This window comes from Dipodomys ordii, unplaced genomic scaffold (genome assembly GCF_000151885.1).
Source record: "Dipodomys ordii isolate 6190 unplaced genomic scaffold, Dord_2.0 Scaffold110, whole genome shotgun sequence".
Taxonomy (NCBI): Eukaryota; Metazoa; Chordata; class Mammalia; order Rodentia; family Heteromyidae; genus Dipodomys; species Dipodomys ordii.
Genome location: NW_012267326.1, coordinates 4461347 through 4485280, shown reverse-complemented (window position 1 = coordinate 4485280; position 23934 = coordinate 4461347). Strand labels below are relative to the sequence as shown.

At 38.7% G+C, this 23934-nt stretch overlaps 1 pseudogene; it reads left to right on the top strand.

The window, feature by feature from the left end:
- Nucleotides 1-845: 845 nt before the first annotated feature.
- On the top strand, nt 846-23634 carry LOC105994847 (annotated as a pseudogene).
- Nucleotides 23635-23934: the final 300 nt, after the last annotated feature.

Below are 23934 nucleotides of genomic sequence, written 5' to 3'. Positions count from 1 at the left end.
ATTTGCTACATGAAGTCCTTTCGGTTAGCAGCTGGACCAAGCCAGGCCAGATTGGCTGACCAAGGACATCCTTTCATTGGCAAAGATAGGAATCCCTGCCAGTTTTTACTGGCTGGGGATACAGCATATTCTAAGGACCAGTTGTTCTATTTGTTTTCCTTCAAAAAAGACTCTCCTTTAGTTACCTTGTTTTCTTTCAATTATTGTTCGGTTGAGGATGATGGATTGGAAATATTTAAATGTATCATTTAGCCATATGGTGCTTGACTCTGAGAGGTTATACATGTATCTGATTCTGAGGAATATATGTTTCTTAGGGATGTTGGGCTTGGGGTACCATGCAGTAATCAGGTGTGATTTCTGGCTGTCTCTCTCATAAAGCAGCGTGGCCCATAATAAATGCACAGGAGATAGCTGCCACCATCATCATCATTATTCTTAATGCCACGGCTTTCTCCCCCTGTACTGTAACACAGACACCACCATTAATCTCACTTCCATCTGGGTTTGCTTAATGCTTCTGGGCGTGAACTTCAACAGAAGCATGGCCATACTAAATGCAGAGATTCTGCAAATGTTAAAGCATTAAGAAATCAACACACTTGCAGCTGGAAGGGTGCTGGAAACATCTAACTCAGTGGGACAAATTAGTTACAATGCTGATATTGATGGGCTTGGACAATTCTAATCAAACTAGAGAAGAAACACAGGGGATTCAGGAAGTCAGATCAATAAACAAGGCCCACTAAAAAACCACCTGTGCAATGATTAGACTTTGATCCTGTCTAGGGCAGATCAGTGCTATAATCCTGTCCCTCTAGTGGCCTTCTCCCTCTCTGCTCCCTTCTTGGGTCTGCCTTGTACACTCTATCCCTCACTTTTTATAGGCTCAACAGACTTTTCATAGCTTTTAAAATCTGTTAGCACATATTGCCAAGAGGAATAGGTTTCAGACTTAATTGCCCTTACAAATACCGTCATTACATTTAACTGTCTAGGACTTGGGGGAAAATGATAAAATCCCTTTCCTTAGAATGCAAACGCACATGCTTGTTACTGATCTAAACTCAGGCTCAAGCAAATTCTTGTATTTCTATGGTAGAAATAACAGCCCTCTTCTCTAAAATTTAAAAATTATAATTGGGTTTGCTTTGGCTCAAATTATGTCATTGAAAGATTTGTATTCGTGGCTTACTTTATAGAAGCAAAGAAATTTCACATGTTATTTGGTCTTTATGACTCCTTTTTGGAAAAAGAAGAATCAAAATAGCTGGCATCACAGCCTGGTGGCTGCTGTGGCTGAGTCATGGCTTTCCTCTCTGAGTGGAGAAGCCTTTGGATCAATGTAAGCCCTACCGGGACAGTTTCCTGCATCTCACACTGTCTTCCTGGTTCACAGAGGCTTTTGTGTCTGACCACATTGTTAGAGAAAATGCTCTGCACCTGCTCTTTGAACCCCATCACCCTCCCCATGATGTAGGGCACAGAACAGAGTTGTGTACAGCAGATGGCGGGAAATACATTAGTGATGATGAAAGAGGTAAGGGTATTTTGCTCAGAGGGTTTACTCATTTATTTATTTCTTCTACCATTCATTCTCATTGTCCTATTTTATTTCCATGATTACCTATTGCTTTCTTTTAAATAAACACCATAAACATTTAAACAATACAAAAAAGTGTATGGAGAAAAATACATCCCTCTCCCTCAATTCTTTTAATTTGTTACTAGGTTTTTGTAGATTACTGCTCAAAATATAGTTCATATATACATATTCAGACTAATACATACCTCAGTGCCATATATAGTCAAATGGTGGCAGACTACAGACTATTGCACTTTATTCTTTTTTCCTTTGATTATAAAGCTTTCAAGTAATTCCACATCATGAGTCCTTCATTCTTTCTAAGGCCTTCATTCATTGATGAAGTTTGAATTTCATTGATGCAGTATCATTTAAGCTCACTGGTGGACATATATCTTACTTTGAACCTTTTATGAAAACATGCTACAATGAACACTCCTGTATACATTTGGGAAGGGGAAATTGTGCTAATACACTTGCTGGATAAATTTTGAGAAACGGAATTGCTTGGTCAAAGGTATAGTCAACTATGACCTGAAGTTAATTCATGCAGGCTCATGAGTTGCTGATGTCTCTACATGATTCCCTGTAATCAATGATATCACACTAACAACTTTGGCTACAGGAAGAATATTTACTTCATGGAGATTTACAATTATAACAAACCATAACTTCTTTATGGAGGTATGATTGATTGGGTAACCGTTGTCCTCTTGATAGAACTCAAATCTCCAACTTTCTCTTCCCTGCCTGGAGGTCAAGAAATTGAGCTGATATCAGGGCCCAACCAGACCTTCCTAATCATGTGATTGGTTCATTTTCATAGCCATGCCCACTCTAAAACTCCCTGGGAGGCCACTTCTATGGTGTCATCTCATTAACATAAACCCAGATGTGGCCCCTGGGGTCCATTATAAATTAAATAAAGGTTTAGAAGCTCTGTGCCAGGAACATGAAACCAAGACTATATTCTTTATTATTCTACAAACATTTAGCACATCTCTGGGTCTAAGCATTTAAATTGTTGATAGGTATTTCCAGATTGTCTGCAAAGTAGTGCTAAATGCGCATTCCTACCAACAATGCTTTTGGAGGGATAAATCTGATCACAATGATCACTGTCTCCAGTTACTTCCTGGATATTGATCATGAGGAATTTAGGTTATTTATATGTTTCTGGGAGGATATATTTATATTCTTGCTGAGATCTTCAAATGAAAGGAACACGGGAACACAGGAAGGCTTTCCTCACTGAAGCAAAGAGTTGCTAGTGAAATTTACCAGCTATTGATTGAAATGACAGGAATTCAAATACCCTATTCCTGGTGTGAGTCTTACTTCAATTACTCTTTATTAGAATTTTTTTTAAAGATTACCTTGTAAGAGAAGATTCTATGAAAATTTTGGGAAAGCCATTTTGAAATGGTGATGATTAAAATAATATTTTGAAAATATCATTGTATACTCACTGTTTTCCTTCACAGAACTCCTAATTTGTTCTAAAGCACTGTGAGAGCCTACAGGCTAACATCTTAGTAGAATAGATAAGGAACATATGTAATTATTAAAGACAATTTTTGATCATTGAAGCTGAATAATTTTTTTTTTTTGCCTGTTCTGGAGCTTGAACTCTGGGCCTGGGTGCTTTCCTAGAGCTTCTGTGCTCAAGGCTAGCACTCTACCACCTGAGTTATGGATCCACTTTTGTCTTTTTTGGGTAGTTTTTAGTGCAGATATGAGTTTCACAGACTTTCCTGCCCTAGCTAACTTTGACTACAATCCTCAGATCTTAGCCTCCTGAGTAAGTAACTTAACCACCAAAAATAGCCTGGAAGGTAAGCAGAGTAAGTAGTCCCTCTGAAGTACTAGATCAACATTTTTAATAATTTAATTTAAGTTAAATTTTTGTGTGCTAGTTCTAAGGCTTGAACTCAGGACCTGGTCATTGTCCCTGAGCTTTTTTTTTTTTTTCTCAGCTCTATCACTCTACTACTTGAGCTACAACTCCATTTTCAGCTTTTGTTGGTAGTTAATTGGAAGTAAGAGTCTCATGGACTTTTCTGCCTAGGCTAGCTTTGAACCATAATCCTCAGATTTCAGCTTCCTCAGCAAGGATTATAGGTGTGAGACACCAGCACCCAGCTTAGATCAGTATTTCTAATCAAACTTCTTTTGATTTTGGAAATTTCCATGTCTAATTATCCAACTTAGTAGCCACATGCAGCTCATGTGAATGAGTGACCAATGTTTTAATTTTATGATTCAAACTAAATTTTAATATAAGTAGAAATGTGTGTTATTAACAATCTTAGCAAACCAGTTTTAAAAAAATAGAGAGAGAGTAATCTTTGTTTTTTCTCTTATTTCTGACCTCTTTCCCTAGACAGTCACAGTATTCATATTGCCTCAAGGAAAATAGAGAACACTAGTGCAGCACATGTGAGGGTACCTCCAGCTACACATACACACACCACACACACACACACACACACACACACATACACTTTACATTCTAAGCCTCTGTTGTAAGTACTTGACATAGGAACCCTTCAGTCCTCTCAATAACTATTTAAAATTGGTGCAGACACCATTTCTATTTTACAAACGAGGAAAGTGAAGCTGGGAGGTTAAGGAACTTGGTCAAGATACCACGAATGTAAATGGTAGACCTACAATTTAAATCCAGAAAATTGGGCTTTAGAGGCCATGCTCTTAGCTACAATATCACACTACCTCTAAACTACTCCCTACCCCCATTCTTTTGGTGGTATAGAGTTTGAATTTAGGTCCTTTTCCTTGCTAGGCAGGAGATCTACCATTTGAGTCATGTCCCCAGCCCTTTCTTTGCTTTGGATAATTAGATCGTACATTCCCCTCCCACTGCCCCAGGCCAGCCTGGACCCCAATCCTACTTATGCTTCTCTCTACCTAAGATTACAGTTAAGTACTGAAAGGTTAGAGTATTTGAGGCAGTGACCACATGGAGGCGAAGCAACACGTGGTGCTAAACCACCTGGTCGTGTGCCCTTATAAGACCTGCAAATCCTTAGCTTGGGGCTCTCCTCCTGGGCTCCGCTGTGTCGGAGTGTAGGACAAGGCCCGAGTTGCAGCTCATTTAAATAAAACAGCTGTAGAGTCTGACTCTCGGTGGTCTTCTTGTGGGGGGGGGTCCTGGGACCTTGGCATAACATATTAGTGGGGGCTCATCCGGGATCCCCCCCAAAGACTCCCAAGACCTCAGACTCCAAAAGTAAAACAGCGCTGTCTTTGTTAATTTGTCTTGTCCTGTCATTTGTCTGTTTTACTTTCGTTTTCCCTTGTGAGGAGGGCCTCTCTGATTCGTAAAGTGTTGTTGAAGCGGATGGCTTGTACGACAACCCTGGAGGAACTGGGAGACATACCAGATCCTCTTGTGGGGCTGGAGTAACCCTGCCATGTGGAGCGGTGGTCCTTGGAACCCCACTGTGTGGGGTGGGGGGGTCCTTGGAACCCCGCAGTGTGAAGCTTTTTTTTTGTAACTGTCAGGCGTGTGTGTGTTTTGTTTGTACTGTTTTGGTTTTTTTTTGACTGTATGACTGACGGGACTGGAAACCATGGGCATCACTCCATCTAGCCCCCTAGACTTACAAAAAGAAACTGAGAAAGAGGAAAAGAAAAGGTACTACCCAGTTTTTCATGGAGATAACTTGGAAGAAGAAATGTTTCCTCCCTCATACTCCCCTTCCCAGGTTCCTTTTGCTGAACCTGAGAATGATCAAGAGGAGGAGGGAGCTATAGAACCAGCAGCCGAACCCTCAGCACCTGCCCTTAAAGTTTCTGAGGGGCCAGTCACTCGACACCGTCGTGGTATCAACCCCCCTTCTAATGCAGCTGTTTTTCCCTTACCCGCTGTAGGTTCTGTGGATGCGGATGGTCAGCAGCAACTCCAATATTGGCCATTTTCTACCAGTGATCTATACAATTGGCACACCCAAAATGCCCCCTTTTCTGAGAAACCCCAGGATTTAATTTGTTTGCTTGAAACTATTCTCTTTACTCATCAGCCCACTTGGGATGATTACACTTTTTCAGGATGGGTTGAAGCCTACCCAACAAAGCATGAGACCGCAAACACCATGGCTAAGAAGATCCTGGAAGAAATCCTACCCAGGTATGGCTTCCCATCCACCATCCGGTCGGACAATGGACCAGCCTTCATCTCAGAAGTAAGTCAGGGAATAGCCGCGGTACTGGGGATGGATTGGAAATTGCACTGTGCTTATAGACCCCAGAGTTCAGGTCAGGTAGAAAGAATGAATCGGACTCTAAAAGAGACCTTAACTAAATTCGCCTTGGAGACTGGCGCAGACTGGGTATCGCTCCTTCCTTTTGCCTTGTTTAGAATAAGAAATTCACCCTATCGGCTTGGCTTTAATTGCTTGCTGATTTGGATGATACTGAATTTCTGTGTAAGCTTGGCTATTTACAGCTGGTGCATAAGAGTATGTGACCCCAGCTTAGAGCATTATATGATTCTGCTTCTATTCCTACCCCCCCATTTGTTTAAACCAGGGAACTGGGTGTTTGTTTGAAGGCACAACTTGAGATCTCTGGAACCACGGTGGAAGGGACCTTACATGGTATTACTGGCTACATCCACTGCCCTTAAGGTGGACGGCATTGCTGTTTGGATCCACTGCTCCCATGCCAGAACGCTGACCCCTTTGCCCTGAACAACCATGGGGAAACATGGGAAGTCTCCAAGCATCCTACCCAACCACTCCACATATGCCTCAAGAAAAGAAAAATGGACTGATTGTTATTGGTATACCCGTTCAAGATCAAGAGCTGTTGGAATTTAGTTTTGGGCCAGAGCCACAAGATGGTGGCTCAGAACCATAGGTCAAGGGTGGGGAAATGAAAGGTTAGAGTATTTGAGGCAGTGACCATTTTTTGCTTGTTTCAGAGCAGAGCAACACGTGGTGCTAAACCACCTGGTTGTGTGCCCTTATAAGACCTGCAAATCCTTAGCTCGGGGCTCTCCTCCCGGGCTCTGCTGTGTTGGAGTGTAGGACGAGGCCTGAGCTGCAGCCTGTTTAAATAAAACAGCTGTAGAGTCTGACTCTCGGTGGTCTTCTTGCGGGGAGTCCTGCAAACTTGGCATAACAGTACCACCATATTCAGCTTTTTTGTTGAGATAGGATCGTCTTTTTTTCCCTCTTGGGCTGGCCTTGATCCATGATCTTCTTGGTCTCTGTCCCCTCAATAATCCTAGCTGGATTTTTCTCCATAGTTTCCCGGAAAATAATAAATAGGCGATATCATTCATTATAGAGGTAGGTAGTGCTTTACAACTAGACTCTGGCTCCAGGAATGTGCCTGACTGATACTAGCTTAAGGTAAGCTTGGTACATTTCTTTCAGGATGAAGTTACTTTTGTACAGTTGATCTTCATGCTGCCTAGGACTATACTTCTATGGGTAAGGACCTAATATATTGTGCTCTGTGTCATCCTAAGTATGTCTGTCTCATTCATGGGTCTCACAGCACCTTGAAACTGGTTCTCATACACTAGGACCAAATTGTTCTGGAACAATCAGATTGGGCTGACTTCTTAAGGACCTTATCTACATCTCTGCCCTGCTTGCCTTCATCCTGCCTTTTTTATGCAACCCTTTCTTTCTCTTTTCTTTCTTTCTTTCTTTCTTTTTTTAAAGAACATTATCTTTATGAGTCATACAAAGGGGGTACAACTCAACACATCAATTTATGAATACAATGCACCTTGAACCATGTCACCCCTTCTACCATTCTCTTTGACATCTTTCCCATACCCACCCATCCCCTCAAGTTCCCTGGTTCCATTTTCAAATATGTACATTGAATATTATGATTGCATTTACCCTTCCTTCCTCTCTGCATTGTATCTGCCCATCCATAAGCCCTATACTCTTAAACAAAACATGTTTCAGCTACATGGTTTTCACTTTGTTAAACTGTCTGTTAATTGTTTAGAGGAGTTAACACCATGGAATTCCTCCCCTGAGTATACTATACTTTAGTCAATTTGTTTGTGCATATATGTATATGACCCTGAATGTGGTTTCAGTTTAGATCTAACTTCTACATATGAGAGAAAACTATATACCATTTGTCTTTCTGGGCTTGACTTGATAATTTTTTTTTTACAGATCCATCCATTTCTCTACAAATGATATAATAGTATTCTTCCTGCTAGATGAATAAAATTCCACTGTGTGTATGTATACCACATTTTGCATATATTTCCACATTGTATGTATGCATGTGTATATACACCACATTGTGTGTATATATGCATGTATATGTATGTATGTGTATACGTATGTATTTATATGTATGTAAACTTGTTCATTGTTGAGCATCTGAGCTGTTTCTATAAATTAGCTCCGGTGAATAATGTAGAAATGAACATGGTTGTGCAAATGTCTTTATTGTATCCTGATTTATAATCTTTTAGATAAATGCTTAAGAGTGGCACTGCTGTTATCATAAGGTAGTTCTGTTTTTAAGTTTTTGAAGAATCATCAAACTACCTTCCTGAGTGGTGGTTGTTCTAGTTTACATTCCTACCAACAGAGTAATAGGATTATTTTTCTCCCATATCCCTGCCAGAATCTGTTGTTTGTATTCTTGATAATAGCCTTTCTCATTGGCATGCGATAGAATCTTAATGTTGTTTTGATATGTAGTTCCTTTATGTCCAGAGATGTTGAGAATTTCCTTATGTGTCTATTGGCCATTTTTACTTCCTCTTTTGAGAAGACTCTCTTTAGTGGTTTTTGCTCATTTATTATTGGGTTATTGATTCATTGGGGTTTCATTTTTTGAACTCCTTGTATATTCTGGCTATTAAGCCCTTGTCAGACATATAGCTAGCAATGATCTTCTTCCATTCTGTAGGCCTTTTTTTTTAAGCTTAGTAACTGTCCTTGGCTGTGCAGAAACTTTTTAGCTTGGTGCACTCCTATTTGTCAATTCTCTCTCCTATTTGCTGAACTCCTGGAATTCTACTCAGAAAGTTCCTGCCTATGCCAGTAAGTTCTAGTGTTTCTCCTACTCCTTCCTGTAGTAGTTTCAAGGTTTCAGATTTTATGTTGAGGTTGTTGATCCACTTTGAATTGATAATGATACATATATCAGTCTTCCACATATGAACATTTAGTTTTCCCAACACCATTCATTGAAGAGGCTGCCCTTTTCCAACATATATGTTTGGCTTCCTTATCAAATATCTGGATTTATTTCTGAGTCTTCTAGTCTATCACACTGGTCTTCAGGTCTATTTTTATGTTCTTACCTAGCTTTCTTTTTTTACTAGGGCCTATGGTAAAGTTTGAAATCTGGAAGTATGACTTCAAAAAGCAAATCACAATGCCATAATTACTAGTATACCTCCAATTCTGCCTTTAGTTGTTCAAGATTGCTTTGGCTGTTATGGCTCCATATGAATTTTCATATTTTTTCTCTTCTCTCTGCAGAATGACATTGGTATTTTGAGGGTTATTGTATTGAATTTGTAGATTGTTTTGGCAGTATGGCCATTATCACATTAATTCTGTCAATCCATGAACATGGAAGGTCTTTCTCCCTCCTGTTATCTTCTTCAATTTCTTTATTCAAAGCTTTATAGGTTTTATTGTAGAGGTCCTTCACTTCCTTGGTTAGGTTTAGTCCTAGTTTTTTTTTAAGTTATTGCAAATGGAGTTGTATTTCTGATTTTCTATCTGCTCATTGTATATAGGAAAAGCTACAGATTTTTGTCATTTGACTATGTCCTGCCACTTTGCAAAAGGTATTTATCAGTTCTAGGAGTTTGAGGGTATAGGCTCTAGAGTTCATTATATGTAGGCCATATCATCTGTAAATAGGGATAGTTAGATTTCTTCCTTTCCTATTTGATGTCCCATGTGCTCATAGTTTTTTAAAAAATAGTATTCCCATAGGAAGTCACTAATTCTTAAATCCTAACCTTGCCACAGCTCCTGTCCTCTGGAATATATTTCGAGAAATGAACAAAAGATCATGAATATCTAAGACAGAAGATTGGCTTCTAGCCTGGTTTGCCACTACTCTGCCAAACTCAAGCGCTTGTCTGGAGAGGAGTCTATTTTGATTCTTTCCATCCCAATGAAAAAGTAGTTCCCCAAACCAAATTATTGAAAGTAGAAAAAGAGTTATACTTGCCCTTTGTCCCTTGCTAATGCAAGTGAAAAAATGCAATCTTCAGCCTGTATCTAATCAGAAAAACAGAAATTACTCTGGGTTTTCAAATAGGCAGCTGTTTGTGAAGGTGTTGGCAGAGTTAGAGGAGAAAAAAAGGAGAGGTGAGATTTCCCAAAGCTCATAACCATAGGCTGCTACCACCTGTGCATTTGAATGAGCAATAAGATGGCATTCTTCAGAGTACACAGGGTGGTGTCAGAGGCAGGCTGGCACAGACTTCACAATCCTCAGCTCAATTCCCATTGCCTCTGCTGCTACCATTGTAGTTGCTCCTGACCTCCTAATGTTCTTCAGTAAGCAGCACATCTTTTGCTTGCCTCCCAAAGCCCTGCCAATAGCATCCTCTGAGAACATGGGGCAGGAAGCCAGGGGACCACAAGTCCATCTGCCCTGGCCTGTAGGGTCTCACAAGACACTGGATCTATGGGCATTTTGATATTGAATTTTCCAGTCTCTAGAACTGTTCAAATAAGTTTCTGCTTTATCACTTAGTCTATGATATTTTGTTAATGAAGAAGAGGATTATTGAATAGGAAATGCAGGGCTGAGAGAAAACAGATAGCCTATGGCAAGTTCCCATCTGCTTTAGGTAATAAGAATCAAGACTCCCAAAGATTCAAAATCTGTGTAGGAAAACTTAATGGAGTGGATGCATTGGGGAAAGGGAACAAAACAAGGACAATAAATGGGAGAGCAAAAGACACAGTCTAGAAAGAAGCCCTTTATGGATACTTAGGAAATTTTCCTTAGTGTCCTAGGTATGATTTGGTCCATTTCAGTATCTCTTAGAAGGAAAGTAAGAGACCATTCCTTCCTTTATCTTCTTTGTGACCTGGATAGATAAGCTTTTCTTTAAATTTGAATAAAAATGTATACCCAGATGCAAGGAAAACACAATTTCAAACACAAGCAGGTTTTAAATGAAGACTCTCAGACCTTTTGGGTGCTTCTGCTTGGTTGCAAAATGCTGTGATCTCCTGGGATGGGCTCAGAGACCTTGGCATTTGTTGCTCAAGAATCAAAGTCACAGTTGGTTAATCCTATCTGCTTTCAAAAAATAGGAAAAAAAATCAGAGTCAGGTTCTCTAAGTGCTTGTGTTTCTTGAGATTCATGCTCCCTTTGGTTCGTCCAGAAAATTAAAGCTAGATCATAAGGAAGGCGATTTCCTATCCTACTATATTAATTTTCTATGAAATCTGTTACATTGTCATAAATGGCTTAAAACAATGTGAATTCTCAATCTTAATGTTTTAGTGGGTCTAAAAATAAAGTGACATCAGTATTGGAAGCTGCAGGATCCTTTTGTCCCCCCTGACATGGCTTCTTTGCCATCTTAAAAGCCACAGGGCAGCATTTTTCTCTGATTTGACCTCAGCTTCCATCCTTACATCTTTGCTCTTTAACTTTAATGCTTCTCCTTCACTCTTATTTTGGGTTTGCATTGGACTCATCTGGATAATTGGAGCAAATCTACCAATCTCAAGATTGATTGTAGTCAAGGTTAATTAATTAATCTCCCTTAATACAGTTACATCTGCTAAGTCTCTCTTATTATGTAAGCCGACATATTTACTGGTTTCAGGGTTTGGGACATTGGGCATCAGCTATAGACTGAGTGTGCATTTCAACATCCAAATGTTTAATGTGGGACCTTTGGATCCTGGGATTAATCATTTTGAACAATGCCCATGATTGTTCTTACTAAAATTTGAGAGTAATTACGCTCTTGTCTTGGAGTCTTTATTGGCATTTAAATTCCAAATGTAGGTGGGGCTGGAGACCTGACTCAGGTGCTTCAGTATCAGCTAATGAGTAAAAGCATGAAATCAGGAATTTGAATCTTAGTCTTGGACCAAAAAAACAAAAAACCCAAAAAACCCCACAACAAAAGAAAACACAAAACCACAAACAAAAACAAAAACACCTCCACCTCTCTAAGAGTAGGTTTTGTGAAACAGAAATTAAGCAGCTGATTAAAATTCCAACCGGATAATTGCAATATTTACTACCATGAACTCATATTTTCAATGTATAGTAGATCCTTGGTACCCAAGGATGCATGGTTCCAAGGAAACCACTGCTGAGGGAAACCCACAATGCTTAGGGTGCAGAGTTCAGCACTGTACTATGGATGCTTGATTCATTTTTCTCATAATGCTATCAAACTTCCACTAAAGACATGCTTTTTCCACTGAAAACATGCCTTTCAACAAATCAAAACGAATTTTTGTTTTTGTTTTTGCATTAAGCAAGCACTTTACACACCCTTTTTGGCTTGGGAAGATTACCATTATTTTTACCTTGTTTTTAGGAAGGCAGATTTTCAAGCAGCAAACACTCAGTAAATGCCACAATGATTGCAACACAATTGATGATAATGTGGGACTGGCCGAGAGTTTCTCTGCATCAACTGAGATGACCAATGCATGCATGGGAATTGAAAAACCTTTGCTTTTAAAATTTATTTGTTGATAATATTATTTTTACCATGTTTTGTCAAAATTATGAATAATAAATCCTCAAATAATGTGACCCTTCCCAGGGTATATCCTAAATGTGGTCACTATACTTGAAACATATGCATATATGTATGACATACATATATGATATACATACATACATTCATATATACATATATACATATTATTTAACCTACATATAGCACTCCAAACTTTGTGTGTAGCTATTATAATGGGGTTCCAGAGAGGAAATTCAATTTTGCTCTTAGCTCTTTATATATCTATATGCATTTGTTTTGTTTTGTGCCATTGTCCCTTAGCTTTTTTGGCTCAAGGCTGGTGCTCTACTACTGGAGCCACAGTTCCACTTGTAGCCTTTTGTTAATCTCATGGACTTTCCTGCCTGTGCTGGCTTTGAACCTCAGTCATCAGATTTCAGCCTTCTGAGTAGCTAAGATTATAGGCACGCATCACTGGTGCTTAGCTGTATCTGCATTTTAATGTGAAATCTATACTGTTCTCTGGTTGGGTTGGTGTGGATTCCCATGTTTCATGTAAACTAAGACATACATTTTTCAAGTACACTTTCTTTTGTTTATTACTATGAGCAAAAACAAAAACCACAGTACTGTTTTTCCCATGACAATTATCAGACACATCTTTATTTCAGAGATGTTACAGTTCCTGGGGGAAGGGGAGTGCAATGTTGAAATGCACTATTTCCAGATTGCTGCTTCTCAAGAAAGAGGAGGCTGTTATTTCTGGGATGAGATTAAGTTTTCCTTGAACTGTTTTTGCAGGTTATCTTCTCTGCACTTGGCATCCTTGCATGGGAGAGCAGAATCTGCTTCTGCGTTAGCACATATTTTGCATTACAGTGATCTCTATCTTGCTAATTACAAAACACAGCTTTATAGAATAAAAGCTAGTAATTATAGGAACCAAACTGAGAATTAGGACTAAGGATAAAGTTTAACAAGAATATATAATAACAGGAAGTTAGAGAACTTGGAGATAAATGAACTCAGCAAGAAGAAAAAGGGAAAATGTTCTAACTAACCATTGTGGAATTAGCCAAGAAAATTGTTCACTGGTTCTTGGTTCTTTATATTCTGTAATATCCTTCTGGATGATAGAACTTTAATAAGCAGGTTTTACCCTAGAAGCTTAAATGGCACTGGAAGACATGTTTTCTCTAGCCCAGGCCATGATAGAGCCAAGATTGTTCTTTGTCTCTTGGGAAGAGAAAACTAGCCATTACCAGGTTTATAGAATCCTCATGGGACTTGGGAGTCACAGAATGCTATAAGCAATAAAGCAAAAGGGTACATGGTGATTGGAATGCATTTGTCTAAACTAGGTGAGCATACATAGGCTACTTTTATTCAGTCAATATTTGTACAAAAAGTCACCCCACTCCCAGACTCGAAAATGGAGCAATCCAATTTGAAAACTATATTTGCAACCCACATTCTTTGATAGCAGTGATAAGAATTTGCCTCAGGGTAAGAGGTGGTTTGGTTAAGGGTTATCTTTCCTTTTTACTGGACACCCTACAGCATTTTTATCCTCTTGTCACGTACATTCTTCACAGCATGAACTACTTAAGACAGTGGGTCTCAACTTGAGCTCCCCAGTAGAATTATCAAATAAGGAATGAATAAGTACCGAACTATCCACGTACAGAGCTCATTCCAGCCAGGTTAATTCAGGCTCCGTGTGGCAGGGATCCAAACATGGAAGGTTTTTTGAAGCACCAGGTACTTGTAACAAGAAGCCCAAATAGACAATCCTGACTTCAAGCTGTAGCATTTGCTCTTGGGTTTTATAGGTATCAGGATGGAGACCTGGTTTTGGCCTGTGTTAGTAACAAATTCCTGGAGGAGGCTGGCCCCTTTAGATTGAAATGGTCCCTGTTTTAGGGTCAAGATCTACAATGCAGACCCTGAGTTGTAGGAAAGCGTTTTTCATTTATGAAGTGCCCCCAGCCCAAAGATGACTGCCTCTTAACCCTCCTGCTGTTTGCATGGCCAAGCCCCTTCATTTACTAAGATAGGATTGTTTTCCTCCCTCTAGAGCTGATCTTATAATTTGCCCTGACCAAAGATAATGGTACAAGTGAGATTGGTCAATGACAATGCTTATCTTGTAAGAAGCCTAGCAGGAACTTCTTGTTTTTATTTTTTGGTTTATTTTTATTCTTTAATTGTTATTGTAAAGGTGATGTACAGAGGGATTACAGTTACATAAGTCAGGTAATGAGTACACTTCTTTTTAATTTTTTAACAGTGTTGTTTCCCAGTCTTTTTGACCCATCCCCACCCACAAGTTGTATAGTTCATTTTCAACATAGTGTCTAGTGAGCATCACTACTGCATCTTTCACCCTTTGTCCCACCATTTCTGGGCTCCCTCTTACCCTTCCCTAAACAGATAAACTTATATACAAGACAAAAGATACAGAAGTATACATGAGAAAAGAGAAGGGGAAAAAGCCCACAAGAAGCAAAATAACATAAAAAACTCTTGTTTCTATTTCTTGGAATTAATTTCTATAAACATCATTTTACATGACCATATGCCCATAGCTATTGAACCTTTGTGATCTTTTCTAAGAATATCCTCCTCTGGTCTCACTGTATGAATATTTAATTTATCCTGTTTAATTTATCATGTCCAAAGTGTATTTGTTTGGTCTTTTACCATCCAGTGTATTTACTTGTAGATTTATAGGCACTTTCTAGTTACAACAAATGAGGGAAACCGTGCAATCTATGTTTCTTTGGATATGGCTTGCTTTACTTAATGTAATTATTTCCAAGTCTTTCAATTTCCTTATGAATGGTTCACTATTATTCTTTCTGATGGAGGCATAGAATTTCATTGTATATATGTACCATATTTTCTTGATCCATTCATCTGCTGAGGGGCATCTGAGTTGAAGCTATATCTCGGCAATGGTAAACAATGCTGCAGTGACATGGTGTGCTGTTAGCTTTGGTGTGGCCTTGTTTGTGGTCAATTGCATAAATGCCTGGGAATGGAATTGCTGGGTCATAGAGACTTCTCAGAAGAAGTAAGAATGGCCAATAGACATATGAAGAAATATCCAACATCTCTGGCCATAAAAGAAATGCAAATGAAAACAACACGGATTTCCCCTCACCCCAGTTAGAATGGCCATTATCAAGAAAACTAGCAATAACAGATGCTGGTGGGGATGTGGACAAAAGGGAAAGCTATTATTGTTGGTGGGAATGTAAACTTGTTTAACCACTCTGGAAAGCAGTATAGAGGGTTCTTAAAATACTAAATATAGAGGATTCTTGTTTTTAGAAGTAGAAACCCAATTACCCTGAGGTCACTGAGCCATGAAAGGGACATGGAGAAGTTACATGGGGGAATAGAAGAACCTCATGTTTCCCTTTCTTGGAATTAATTTCAATAGACATTCGACATCAGTCAAACCTAGCCAGCCCCTGCTCATTTCTAGTCATCCCAAATAAGGTTTCAAAACATCACAGAAGAGCAAGCCATCCTGCTATTTCTTATCTCGAGTTTCGATCAGGAGAACAATGAGCCAATACGATTATTTAATTGCAGTCCATTTTGTGAGAGCCTTGAGAAACATTTGTGGTCCTGATGGATCCCTATCCAGTACATACTCTTTTCTTCTACCAATCCCAGGTACAAGAGTGGGAAACTACTGCTGGGAGCAGGGAGTGGGTCTAGGCCATGGACAATGAGGGGCACTGGTTGTTACTTTTAGGGATGGCAGGTGACAAATATCTGTTTCTAAGTACCAGATGCCCATGGTATTTTGAAGGCCACAACTGTATAGCTGTCTTACGGCTCTTTGGGACTTTCTGCCCAGATCACTTTTCAGCTGAAGAGGCTCCATTTTACCCAAGACAAGAAAGGATTCCCCTATCAGAACAAGGTAAGCATAAATTTGGTGAAGGACAAAAGACAGACTTGCCTGACATTCCCCCTTTTCACGTACACTTAAGATGTCCTGTCTATTGGATGTGAAATCAATTCTAGTTTTTCAATTTTACTTGTTCACTGAAGAAAAATGATAAGTTATATGAATGAGCAAAATCTGGAGGCAGAGATCTGGAGGAGGATCACAGTGTGAGCCTAGCACGGACAAAAATATATATGAGACCCCCTTCTTAACCAATAAAAAATGGGCATGGTAGACATGCCTGTTAACTCTGGTTATGTGGGAAGTGTAAGTAGGAGGATTGGTGTCCAGGCCAGTCCCTGAATAAATGTGAGACCCTACTTGAAAAATAATGAAAGTAAGCCCTCAATTTAAACCCTACTGCTAAGAGAGAGAGAGAGAGAGAGAGAGAGAGAGAATGAGAATGTCAGTATTTCTGCCACTGTGATACTTCAGTATAGTGGAAGGAGGGAAGAGACAAGGAGAATAAATTAATTTCTCTTTCAAAAATTGGAATCATGTCATATGTAACTTAATGTACCCTTTAAGTTTCATTAATTATTTTTATTAACGTTTTTCCGTCAGTAGACAAATGTCTACAAAAACACTTTTTAATTAAGGAGGGTTTTGAAAGTATTTTAACATGAATAATATATTCACTGAAGACAAATTTGAAAATACAGAGCAGCAAAATAAAATTACAATTCCAGCATGGGAAGACAACATTGCTAACACATTGCCTCCTTCATTGTTCTTAGATACTCGCTATTCTGGTTCTTCAAAACTGAGCACTTGCCCAGCTTTGGCTAGACTTGCTTGTGCTAGACATGCTTTTGCTCGGAAGGAAGCAGCAAATATCAGAAAAGCTGATCCTGTGTTTACACCCTTATTTTCTAAAGTCTAAATCCTACAAATACTGGGTCAAAGGACATTTTTAAAGCCATTGGTCAATATACTAAATGTCTTTTTGGGAGAAGTCACAGGGTCACAGGGCTAAGAGTGCCTTTCCCCGTCTTATGTGACACACACACACACACACACACACACACACACACATACATTTGTGTATATATATATATATATATATACACACACACATATATACATACACACATGTGTGTATGTCATTTATGTATATATGTCTTTTGAGCTTATTATTTTAAAATACCTTCAACTTGGCACATTTTAATAGCTTCTTTTGGGATAGCATTTTAATCAGGTCCTGTTAGTACCGAAAAAAATCATGAAAGACATGAACACTTACAAGGGAAAAACTGTGAAATTACCAAATAAAAGACTAAGGTAGGGAAAGAAATAGGATGTCCTTTGAAATTGTTTCTAGAGGGAGAGTCATCTTTGCTTTGATTTAGTTTTCTTTAGCACTCAATCTCAAGGAAGCAGCCCATCCTTTCCTCTCTTGTTCTGTTTTTGTCAAAAGACAAAGTACCTATTCTGAATGTTTCTCTCTAAGCAACTCTTCTGTCTGTCTTTTGTGGATCTGGTTTCAGTCACAGAGCATATAATCTGCCATATGGAGCTCCGTCCGGCAAAGGCACTGGCCCATTTCCAGCAATTATCTGAGAAATTCTATTTCAGCCATGAACCCTCCAGCTGTAATCAACTTGCAAATCCCAATCACCCCCAGCAGTGAGCAATCATAGCAGGTCCAAGGGAACAGGGATGGTGTTTGTGACCTCACAAGACCTCTCTCCATCAGCTCTCACTTGGAGATCCCTGGGGTGTGATTGTGTCCCCTTCACATTTCATCCTTTCCAGATAAGGTGTCCTGTTGGAGGAAAAGGCCCAGTGCTGGCAGGATGGCTGACTTAGGTCAAATGACACTGCTTGTGTCCCAAAGGCTGGAGCTTGTGGGTGGGAAATGATAATCCAGTTAGTTGTATATTCTGTTTCTTTGCATCATCATCACATGTCTGACTTGACCAGAGACAATTGTCTTTGGCTGGTTTGGCTTTGTATTAGCAGCTGTTTTAAGGCAACATTTACCCAGAATTCCCAGCTTAGCCCCTCCAGCTGAGCTTTGTTTATTCACTGCCAAAGGCTATCACCCACCCCATCCTACACAAACCCTAGAGGCAGTGCTGTGAGTGCCCAGCAGAGGTCCAGGTTGTATGGAGTAGAGCAAACAGAATGCATCTGCTTAATGAATGAGCATGTAAAGCCCATTTATTTCAATCATCGGCAAGTGAAAGAAATCATGAATCAATTGAGTTATTTTTCCCATGTAAGCTGCAGAATATTGCAAACCTTGCTACATTATATTATGGGTAAAAAGTCTGTTTCTGGTTTTTTTTTTCTTCTTCTTTCAGGGAGAAGACAGCAATAGCCAAAATTTGCATTTAGAAAATGAGATCTTCCTTCCCAAACTGCCAACATAGATTTTCTAAACACACTGTTGAAAATTAATTTTCTCCATAGAAATAATAATGGAACTTTAACTGATTTCATCTTTCTAAAGAAATAGCTCACATTTGTGCTCTAAGGAAACTCAACAAAAGACCAGAAGTATTTCTTCATTGGGGTCAGAAATTAGAAAGTTAAGGTATGCTACTCCTATCAGACATATATGACAACAATTCAGCATCTCCCGTTTCATGTTTTTCTGAACAGCAGAAATGCTCAGCATGGTTACAAGGGTGCTTTGCTATGCAAACATCTTCTACCTGTGTTATTTTCTGGTGTTAATTTTCCTATTCTGCAACAACAACAACAACAAAAGAAACTATACCTATTTCTTCCCCTATCTACAAAGTTGCATGCTGTAATTTGCTATAGTTAAATAAAGTCCACATTGCCTTTAAGTGATCAAACTTAAATTTTATGCCTGAGACACTTGCAACTCTTTTTTGGCTTGGGTTGTATATTCTGCGGAACATTGATAAATGATATCAGGAAATAGTTCCTACCTCATGTTCTGGTAGGATGATGCAATGCATGCCCCAGGCCAGGTGAAGTAGTTGACTTTGAATATGTTTTGCAGAAAACCAGAGGATCCTGGGAATTTATGCTAATCTCTCTGATACCCGTTGGGCTTTTATCCCATAGCTAGGACCATGAAAGCCTAAATCTAAGTCAGGATGACTCTGAAATGTAATTCAGGTTTTCCCAAAGGGATCAGGCTGGAGATAACCGCCAAAGATTTTGGTTGAAATCTTCCTCTTCTGGAGTTCTTCTGTTTCTATGATCTATTGTGAAATGCACAACAAATTACCCAAATACCAGTTACCTATCACAGCATGACAAACTAACTCGATTCTTCTACAGAAATGGTGTGTCAGGGTGAGATGAAGAAGGAAGTAGAGCAGATGTTCTCACAAGCTGGGGCTTTCCAGGCAGTGCTGTGCAGTGGTTAAACATGGCTCTGGTGCTGCCAGAGATAGTAGAGCCTTGGCTCTATGCTTGCAAGACCACTGTGGAGGAAAACCTGCAAATTCTTAGAATGCAGAGCATTCAGTGCTGTGCTATGGATGCTTGATTCATTTCTCCTGTGTTTTCCTTCAACTTTCACTGAAGACATGCTACCTTTCAACACATGTAAAAAGTTTTACTTTGTCATTTAAGTAAGCACCTTTGCTTTTTTATTTTTATTTATTTTTAATTTTTGTTTTATTTTTGGAGGGTACTATTTGTTTTTGAAGGTACACATTCACATAATAACTGAAATACAACTAACAATAATGCACGTGATGAAAGCTCTGACACCAATGGAGTTGCATTCTGCACATGTGTGAGTTTAAAATTTTTGTTTTTGAATGTTTTTGATCTATGGATTAATTATTTTTTGAACTAGGATTGGTCAAAACCACAGGTATTAAATTCATGAATACCTCTGGATATGGAAAACTATCATATACCAGCTGTGTGACCTTAAGAAAATATTTAACCCCGTTGGGTCTTCACTGCTTCATTTGTAAAATCTAGATGACTTTGATATGCTGATTAAAGTTGGTAACGCATATCCAGAACATGGTGGTTGGTTAGTGCTTGGCAAATCAACAACAACTTCTATAAATGTTCCCATACTATATTAGTGAGCTATCTGTTCCTGTAACAAAGTACTTGAGGTAGTCAGTTTAATAAGAAGAAAGATTTATTTTGGTTCACAGTTTTGGAGGTTATTGTCTACGATTGCTTTTGGAGTTGGGGTTGGGGCAGCACTTCATGGTGGGAATACATGGGGATGGAGGCTGTTCATCTCATGATGAAGGAAAAGAGAAAGAAAGAACAGGAAGAGGCCAGATTCCCATAACCTTCAAAGGGACATTTCCAGTACCTATCTTCCTCTCACTAGTCCCTCTCTTAAAGGTTTTATCACCTCCCAGTTGTACCAACCTGGAGATTATGCTTTGAATGGCCTTTGGAGAATACTTATCCAAACCAAAGCATACATTGTTGCTCACATATCCTTTTATTATGCTTTTAATTTAAAAGTTTTATTACTATGCATGAATATTACAAAAGGGTTTCAATATATTTTCATAAATGCAACAGTGTACTTCAATAAAATTCCCCCCCTCTATAGTATGTTCTTACCCTACTTCCTCTCCTTCCACTTTCAAATACTATTTAGTGGATTTCATTATGCTCTCTTCATATAGGTAGGTATATATAGCTATATTATAATATACAGTATATTATATTTTATTTAATGTGCAGTATAATATAGTATATTGTATATATACACATACATTTAGAAATATATAACACATTATAATAATATAATTATAACTATAATAATTATAAAAAATTACTTTATATATTATATATATCATATACATATATTTGTATTTAATAATGTATTATATATGTGTAGATAATTGGTATATACATGGTATATTATATATAATGTACTGAGATTGTTTTCCTCCTCTACCCCCTCTCCGTTTCTCTTCTTCCTGTTGGTTTCCCACACTAGACAGAATCCTTTGTGTGCTTATATACCACCATCATTATCATCATTCTCAGTTTAGGTATAGATTGTGGATATAATGAATATGTGCTTGCCATACATGATGGTTAAAGTTTTATCCATTTTATTGCAAATGGCATATTTTATTCTTTATGACGGACTTTTTTTGGTGGTATGGGGTCTGAACTCAGGGCCTTGAGCTTGTTCAACTTGCTTAATCACAACTGATGTTCTACTTCTTGAGCTATGCTTCTTGCCTGAATTTTTGCTGATGAATTGGAGATGCATTTTCTCAATCTTTTCTGCCTCAGCTGGCTTTAAACTGAATTTCTCTAGGTCTCAGTCACCTGAGAACCTAGTACTATAGGTTTGAACCACAGGTGCCCAGTTTATGACTGACCTTTTCAGATATTTTAATTACATATACATAGTGCAGGTTAAATATCTATATCTGTGTATCTTGATGTAGGTCAAATAGTGCTCTCTCACAAAGACATCCACACCTTAACCTTTGAATCTTATGAATATATTATGTAGCAGATGATATTTGCAGATGTAATTAATGTTATGGCCTTTAAGATAGCAAGCTTATTTGAGATTATCTATGTGGGCCCAATCTAATCAAAGGAGCTTTTTATTTTATTTTGTCCACCTATCCCAACACATTTTAAATTAGCATCACTTAATTGTTCAAAAGGGTGTAATTTTGACATCCCATATATGCATACAATGCACCTTGATCAGACCCCCCTCTATTACTCTTCCTCATTGCCTTTGCCCCATTTCCAAACTAATTTCTTTTCTTTTTTCTTTTAACATGTCCATTTATGTATACAATGCATCTTGATCAGAGTCACCCATTCTTTCTCCTTTCCTCTTCCCTTCCCAAAGTGGGGCTGTCAAGTTTCCTTGTTAAAGGAGATCATTATTTGTTCAGACTGGAGTCCAAGAGAAGCAGTAGGAGAGAAAGACAGACACTGCAGGTGTGATCGGGGTATGGCCAACTTTTGCTAGACAGAAATACATAGACATACGTAAGCTACTTCAGGGCCTAATCCATGGCCTTCAGCCAGTAAGGAAGCAGGGATTACAGTCCTACCACATAAAGATTTGGACTCAGCCAATAAGTCAAGTGAATTTCAAAACAGATTCTTCCCTCCATTCAGGAAAAGCCGGCTGTTAAGAAACCCAGGCCTTGTCTGGCAAGGTGGTTTAGTGGTAGAGTGCTTGCCTTGCATGCATGAGGCCCTGGGTTCGATTCCTCAGCACCACATAAGCTGAAAAATCTGGAAGTGGCGCTGTGGCACAAGTGGTAGAGCGCTACCCTTGAGCTGAAGAGCTGAGGGACAGCACCCAGGCCCAGAGTTCAGGCCTCATGACCAACCAAAAAAAAGAAAGAAAGAAAGAAAGAAAAACAGGCCTGAGAAATCAGTCAAGCCAACTGAGACTAATGATTATGAAATATAAAATGTGTGTTGTTTTAAGCTGTGAAGGTTTTTTTTGTCATTGATGAAAAGCTACATAAATAAAAAGTTAAGTTGCACTCTCTTTATTGTGTTTCAGTTTTCCATTTCCATTTTCTGGAGACAATAATAAACAATATGTTTAGAAGGGAAAATCAGAAAAAGGAAGGAACGAGGTCTATTATTTAGAATGTTTCTAACTAAGACTTTGTTTGGGATGAAAAAGGAGTGGGAAGAATGTTATTTCTTGGATGTTTTCTTATGGAAATCTTGGATGCCGTGTTGTGCCAAGTGTAAAAATGTCCATATGAAAATGACTAGTAAGAGTAAGAACATTTAAGATATTTAAGAAGAGAAAAACATGTCTACTTCGGATGTATGGGTAATTATAAACATACTGTAAAATTAAAAGATCTGAACATTATCATAAAGACAACCTTCCCTATGAGAAAATGTAAGATTTTCTTTTTAGAGCCATGAAGATTGTTTTTGCATAGATCAGTTCAGTCATATTTCTCCCAGAAACCTTATAGAGAATGAAGAGAAGTAGAAGAGAGAAAAATGAGAAACCAGGCCCTTTTCACCAAGATGGCACCGAAAGCCAAGAAGGGAGCTCCTGTCCCTCCTAAAGCCGAAGCCAAGGAAAAGGTTTTGAAGGCCAAGAAGGCAGTGCTGAAAGGTGTCCACAGCCACAAAAAGAAGAAGATATAGACTTCACCCACCTTCCGGCGGCTCTGCAGACAGCTCAAATACCTTCAGGAGGAGAAACAAGCTTGACCATTTTGCTATCATCAAGTTCCCCCTGACTGAGTCAGCCATGAAGAAAATAGAAGACAACAACACACCTGTGTTCATTGTGCATGTCAAGACCAACAAGCACCAATCTCTATGACATTGATGTGGCTAAGGTCAATACCCAGATCAGACCTGATGGAGAGAAGAAGGCATATGTTCAGCTGGCTCCTGATTAGGATGCTTTAGATGTTGCCAACAAAATTGGAATCATCTAAACTGAATCCAGCTGGCTAATTATAAACATACATTTTTTCCACCAAAAAAAAAGAAAAACCATTAGTTGATTTTAAGAAGGAGATCACAGGTCAGGAAAGACTTGTAAATATTCCAAATAGAATCTGAGCTTGAATTATTTCAAGCAGGGTTGGGACAAGGTTGATAAAAGGTTGTTCTTTAGCTACATTTGGGTCATATTATATGTCTCTTTCTGTAAAATCAACAGTCAGTGGTCTCCTACTGATATTGGACAATTGATAATCTATCAGCTAATATTGATATTTTATTTTTTTAATTTT